Raw genomic sequence first — 7622 nt, 5'->3', positions numbered from 1 at the left:
CCTACTGGGGAGCCTGAAGTCCCACTCCTGCCTAGTAGTAATGAGGCGTCTCCCACCCTGGGTGTCAACCAAGGATAAATGGAAGACCTAGACTTCTTTCCCCACTTGAAAACTAAAAGACAAAGAAAAACTCTTAAAAACAGCTAGAGAGAAATGACATATTACCAATGGAAAAAAACCCAATTTGAATGACAAGCAGATTTCTCTTCAGAAAGGATAGACAATAGAAGGGAGTGACACAACATTTTTCAAGTGCTTAAAGAAAAGAACTGTCTACCCAGAATGTACATCCAGTGAAAATATCCTTCAGGAATGAGAGGGAATCAAGACATTCCCAGATGATGAAAAACTAAGAAAATTTGTTGCCAATATACCTATCTTAAAAGAATGGCTAAAGGAAGTTCTTTAAACAGAACAAAAATGATAAAAGAAGGAATCTTGGAACATCAGGAAGGAAGAAAGAACATGGCAAGAGCATGAAAAAGGATGAATACAAATAGATTTTCCCTTTACTCTTGGGTTTTCTAAATTACATTTGACTGTTGAAGCAAAAATTATAACTCTTTAATGTGGTTCTGAATGTATGGAGAGGAAATTATTAAGATAATTATATTATGAATGGGGGAGAGTAAAGGGATGTAAAAAGAGATAAAGTTTCTATCCTTCACTTGAACTGGTAAAATGCTGACACCAGTGGACTCTGATTAGTTATGTATATGTAACATGATGAATGCCTGGAGGAAACACTAAAAAGAACTGTCAAAGTGTTTCAAAGAGAAACACTCAAAAATTCTATAGGTAAATCAAAATGGAGTTTGAGGAAATGTTCACATAATCTACCAGAAGGCAGGAAAAGGAAAACAGAGAAACAAAACTACAGAGAGAGTAAACATAAAGTAAAATAATAAAATGGCAGATTTAAGGCTTAACATATCAGCAATCATATTAAACGTAAATGATTTAAACATACCAATTAAAAGATGGACATTTGCACAGTGGATTTTAAAAAGTTGTATATGTTGTATACGAAACTCAATTTAAATTGTTCAAATGATATATGTAGGTTAAAAATAAAAGGATGGAAAAAGATAAGCCTTCAAACCTTAAACATAAGAAAGCAAACTGGCCGTATTAATATCAGATAAAGTAGACTTAGAGCAAAAAAAAGTACCAAGGACAGAGAGGGACATTATATAATGTTAAAAGGGCAATCCACCAAGAAAACATAGTTATCCCAAGTGTGTGTTCACTATGTAACAGAACTGCAAAGTATATGAAGCAAAAACTAATGGAACTGAAAAGAGAAATAGATAAATTTATAATTCTACTTGGCAACTTCAACATCCCTCTCTCAACAACCAATAGAACAACGAGAGAAAAAATCATCAAGGATATAGAAGAGCCCGGTCACACCTGTTGATTGGATCTAATTCACATATAAAACATTTTACCTGACAACAACAGAAAACACATTCTTTTCAAGAACTCATGGAACATATACCAAAATAGACTGTATTCTATTGAATTTGGGGTCAAGAACTGGGAGCACCTGATATTAGTACATATTCTGCTTCCAGGAAGATGGAATAGACATACTTCGAAATCTCAACAAATTTCAAAGAATTGAATCATATGTTCTCTGGCCACAGTAATATCAAACTAGAAATGGATATCAGAAAGATAACAGATACATCTCTAAACACTAGGAAACCAAACAAGATACTTCTCAATAATCCATGGGTCAAAGAAGTCTCAAGAGAAATTAAAAAATACATTGAACTGAATGAAAATGAAAATGCAGCATATGAAACTTTGTGGGACAAAGCTAAAGCAGTACTGAGAGGGAAATTTATAGCATTAATGGTTACATTAAAAAGAAGTACATAGATTGTGGAAGTTCTTCATGAATGGTGATACAAAGGGCAATGGTAGAGTGAGAACTGAGCTTTTAAGATCCTGGGAGACCCTACACCTTATGGACAATGTCACCAACTGACATGAACTCTGATTAAAGACCTGGGCATCAAGAGTAGCTGTGCTCCTCAGATATTCTGAATCTGCTCCTATCCTGCATGATTACATTGCTTTCTGCATGTTTTTTTTTAATTTTTAAATTTAATTTTATTTATTTTTTATACAGCAGGTTCTTATTAGTTATCTATTTTATACATATTAGTGTATATATGTCAATCCCAGTCTCCCAATTCATTACACCACCACCACCACGCCTCCATCGACCACTTTCCCCCCTTGGTGTCCATACGTTTGTTCTCTATATCTGTGTCTCTATTTCTGCCCTGCAAACCGGTTCATCTGTACCATTTTTCTAGGTTCCACATATATGTGTTCATATACGATATTTGGTTTTCTCTTTCTGACTTACTTCACTTTGTATGACAGCCTCTAGATCCATCCACGTCTCTACAAATGACCCAATTTCATTCCTTTTTATGGCTGAGTAATATTCCATTGTATATATGTACCACATCTTCTTTATCCATTCACCTGTCGATGGGCATTTAGGTTGCTTCCATGACCTGGCTATTGTAAACAGTGCTGCAGTGAACACTGGGGTGTATGTGTCTTTTTGAATTATGGTTTTCTCTGGGTATATTCCCAGTAGTGGGATTGATTGCTGGGTCATATGGTAATTCTATTTTTAGTTTTTTAAGGAACCTCCATACTGTTCTCCATAGTGGCTGTATCAATTTACATTCCCACCAACAGTGCAAGAGGGTTCCCTTTTCTCCACACCCTCTCCATCTGCATGCTTTTTAAATCCTTGGTTAAGAATAAATTGGGAGTTATGTTATGTAGAGTATAGGGTAAGCTGCTGTAACAAAGATATCCTCAAATATGGTTGAATAAGATAGAATTATATTTCTTTATCATCTAACAATCCATTGATTATTGATGGTCCAGGATGGTGAGTCTATTCATCTCCATGAGGTCATTTAGTAATCAATATTCCATTCATCTCTGCTCCCCTAACTTCTGGGGCTGGGCTGTTCAGCAGAAATTTCTGCAATGGCTGCATAGCACAGGGAGATCAGCCCAGTGCTTTATGACCACCTAGAGGGGTGGAATAGGGAGGGTGGGAGGGAGACGCAAGAGGGAGGGGTTATGGGGATATATGTATACGTGTAGCTGATTCACTTTGTTATACAGCAGAAACTAACACATCATTGTAAAGCAATTATACTGCAATAAAGATATTAAATTAAAAATAAAAGAAATTCTGCAGTGCTGCAAATACATTGTATCTGCACCGCCCAATATGATAGCCACTAGCATGAATGAAATTGGTGGCCTTCCTTTTTAGTGTTATATAATTCTAACGAATTTAAATTTAAAATTAAACGCACACAAGTAACTATTGTGTACCATATTGGACATAGCAGCTATGGATATTGCTATGTTCTGCATGATTAAAGCTGATTCACCACAGTATTTTTTTTCTAATCCACAGAAAGGTGAAAGACAATGGAAGGCAAGTAATATCTTTTTAGGTAAGTGAAAGTAAAATTACAACATCAATTTTACTCACCTTTCATTGGTGAAAGCTCAGCCATTGTGTCGGGGGTTCCCAACACCATCCTGAGGTCTGGTGGTTTACTAGGAGGGCTCCCAGGACTCAGTGAATATGAGTCACAGGACTCATGACTATGATTTATTACAGTGAAAGGATAGAAAGCAAACTCAGCAAAGGTCAAAGACACATGGGGTGGATTTTGAAGAAATTAAGCACGAGCTTCCAATAGTCCTCTCCCAGCGGAGTCACACAGAACGTGCTCAGTTCTTCCAGCAGGGAGTTGTGACAGTATGTGTCTACCAGGGAAATTCATTAGCAACTCAGTACGCGAAGTTTTTAGTGGGGTCCACTCTGCTTAGCACATGTTGAAATGTCAGATTCTCAGAAGGAAATCAGGTGGTTTGTGTAAACCATATGGTTTGTACAGGTTAGGCACTCTAATCATTTGGGGAAAGTTTTATATCAGTGTAGGGAACTTTTACCAGTCAAGTTCCCAGATGCCAGCCAAGGGCCATGCCTCTAAGCAGGCTTTTTAAAAGCCTTTTCTAAAGTCTTGGGCCTGCCATGTTCTTTTTTTTAGCACAGCCATACCTACCTGCAAAGGAGAATGGGAAATATAGCCTCTAGATAGGTAGCCACGTGGCTAATTCAAACGCTATTACTGTGGACGAAGTGGAAAATGGATTTGAAAGGATAACTAGCAGTCTCGGATGGAATTTACGCACTTTTGACTTTGCACAAGTTGTTTAGACTCTCTGCTCCTTTGGTTAATACATGTGCCTCTGAAATAATATGTACATTGAACTGTGCTTGGTGCACAGTAAGCGCTCAATAACAGATTATTATTATCATCATTATTATTAGTCTATTCTTAGGCTTTTTTTTTGGCTGTGCTGCGCGGCTTGCAGGAGCCTATTTCCCAGACCAGGGATGGAACCCAGGCCCCCGCAGTGAAAGCACTGAGTCCTAACCACTGGACCCCCAGGGAATTCCCAGTCTATTATTGTTAGTCTATTTATATGGGTTCATTTATTTCTTCCTCTCTATTCTTAACCCAGATAGAAACTCAGAATTTCATCAGGAGTGGAATCTGGACTGCTGCCTTCCTACCAGCTTTCTCTGTTGCAGATTTGGGGTTATTTTCATAGTATAACCTACGTGTCTCAAGCCCCTAGCCTTTGGAGATCATCCTTTCCTTTAGCATCCAAATATTATAACCAGTATCCCCATCCCAAGCCAACTACAGGGGATTCAAGCTTCTCCCAAATCTTCCTGAGTGTTCTTGACTTTCTTTTTAAAAATTATTATTTTTTATTCTTGATTTTCTTGGCGGGGTCTTACATGTCCTGATTGCTGCCTGTCCCTTCTTGCTTTGAACTCTTTGGTTTCTCCTTGATCACTTCGCTGAATCTCCCTGTGTTTTCAACCTTCCATTGTCCATTTTACCCCGTAAGGTGGACAGGAGCCTCCCTTCATTCTTCAGATCTGGGCTAGCACAAGGCTGCCATATATTTGCTTTATGTTGGTGAATAAAGCTCATTGAAGGTTTATGAGTAAAGGAGAAGATAAATGAAAATTTGATATTAGATATTACAGTGTCTGAAGTTCTTAAGTCATACCTTGGGGTGTGCCTTCTCACCTTCTCTCTTTCTTGCCTCTCACCTCTCTGGTACTGTTTGCCGTGTTGCTGGAACCCACTACAGAAAACTAGATCTCTTCTAGATATCCTCTATACTACCTCTGGACTGAAGCCTCTTTACCCCATGCCACCAGAAGATGATGAAACGTCCCTCAACATTTAAAAGCAGGGACTTCCCTGGAGGTCCAGTGGTTAAGACTCCTCGCTCCCAATGCAGGGGGCCTGGGTTCGATCCCCGGTCAGGGAACTAGATCCTGCATGCTACAACTGAAAAGATCCCGCGTGCCGAAATGAAGATCCTGCACGTGACGATGAAGATCCCGCGCAGCCAAATAAATAAATAAATAAATATTAAAAATCAATAAATAAAAACCCAAAGCAAACAAACCAAAAAAACCCCAAATCAAAAACTCTTTCTAAGAAAATTGCTCTTTATCTTTCTGTTATGTTAACATTTTAATTTAATCCATCCTTCATGCTCCTTTATAATTTAGACCCTATTGCTTCTGCTTCATTTCTACTACTTCTCTACTGCTTCAGCTATGTACAAGTCCTTCAGTTCCTCTAACATGTTCTCTCCAACCTCTGAGCCTTTGCACATGCTGTGCTCACTGCTTGAAACACCTTTCCTTCCTGTCCAAGTGGCTGAATCCTATACATTCTTTTAGTATAAGCTTAATTGTCTTTTATTCTGGGAAGCTTTTCCTGAACCCTCTATTTTAGATTAGACTCTTCTGTTGTGTGCTGTCTAGGAGCTGTTATTAGTTTCCTAGTGCTTCTATAACAAATTACCACCAACTGTGTGGCTTAAAACAATAGGAATTTATTCTCTCATGGTTTTGGAGGATAGATGTCTGCAGTCAGGGTGTGAGTAGGACCATGCTTTTGAAGGCTCTAGGAGAGGATCCTTTCTTGCCTCTTCTGGTGATCGTCAACAGTCCTTGGTGATCCTTGGTTTATAGATGCACCTCTTCAATGTCTGCCTCCCTCTTCACATAGACTTCTCCCCTATGTGTCTCTCTGTGTCTCTTTCATTCTTATAAGGTCCACCCAAATGACTTCATCTTATCTTGATTACATCTGCAAAGATCTTAGTTATAAGTCTTTTGAGGTAGAGGGCTACCTACTTATGATGGTAGCACACATACTTAGCATACAGCATAGGAGTTATTTCTTTAAATTGTTTTCCCTAGACTGTAAGTTCCCTGAGAGCAGAGACCTAGTCTGTTATATTAACCATTATATCCCCAGGGCCTGGCAGAGAATCTGGCCCATTGCAGAATCTCAGAGAATATTTGAATAAATGAATAAATGAAAACTCTCAAATCCAAAATTCTCTGGATTCTCCATTTAACTCCTACCTCTTCCCTCTCTCAAAGCTTCAGCGTCCTCTAGAATTCCTGAATCTTGGTGAACAATCACCAGATCCTACTGAACTAGCTCCTAGCTATCTTTTGCCAATGACTGCCATTGTCTTCTCTCCTCTAGGCATTATCACCATCCATCCTAATTCATCTCCTCCCTGGACTACAATGAAGGCCTCTGGTATGTTCCTCCAACATTCTCTTCCAGCCTCTTTCCCATCCATTCCCCACACTGCGACTTGAGTGACCATGTTAAAATGTAAATCCCAGATGTCATTCTACTCCTTAAAATCTGTCAATGCCTTCTCACCACAAGTGGGATAAATTCCAAATTTATATGGCTTTTATAAATTATATTTTGATATTAATATGGCTTCTGATGCTGTCGATATTCTGGTCCCAGGCTCCCTCTCCATCCACTCTCAACTACCCTGCTTCTCATTCGTTATGCCCTGGACATAATGTACTTTTCATGGTCTCAACCACAGTGTGCTCTTTGTTGGTTCAAACCGTTGCACGTGCTGTTCCCTCGGACTGGAATTCTCTTCCCACCCATCTTGGCCTGGCTAACGCCACATGTTTTTCACATCTCAGCCCAAACTTCTCCTCCTCAATTAAGCCTCCATGACTGCCCTCCCCAGGCTTAGTTAGGTCCCTCTGCTATTGGGGCCCCTAGTATAGGTTCTCTGTGTGCCTCACATTTCTCTTCTGTAAACTTCATCACATTTACATACTTTATTCAACGTCTGTCTTCCTGCCATAGCATAAACAACACGAACAAACATGTCTACTTGTTCACCCACGCATCCCCAGCATCAGCTGACATATATGGCGCCCCACACATTCTCGTTTGAAGAAAGGATGTGTTGGCTGACTGCTACTACTCTTTGTTCTTTGATTTGGCTCCAATTTTGGGACGCCCGCTTGTGATGCATGGTTTCTAGAAAACAGAGTATGTGGTTCTTCTCTTGCTTGACACCTCTCCGTTTTTGACCCCTGTGGACTTTCCCTTGCTCAGCAGAACTCCTCCCCTGGAGGAAGACATCCGTGGTGGTTAGGGTGGGGAAAGCTTTATTAGAAGACAGAA

The sequence above is a fragment of the Neophocaena asiaeorientalis genome, unplaced genomic scaffold, assembly GCF_003031525.2.
Source record: "Neophocaena asiaeorientalis asiaeorientalis breed wild unplaced genomic scaffold, Neophocaena_asiaeorientalis_V1.1 scaffold89, whole genome shotgun sequence".
In the NCBI taxonomy this organism is placed as follows: Eukaryota; Metazoa; Chordata; class Mammalia; order Artiodactyla; family Phocoenidae; genus Neophocaena; species Neophocaena asiaeorientalis.
This window is presented reverse-complemented; position numbering follows the sequence as displayed.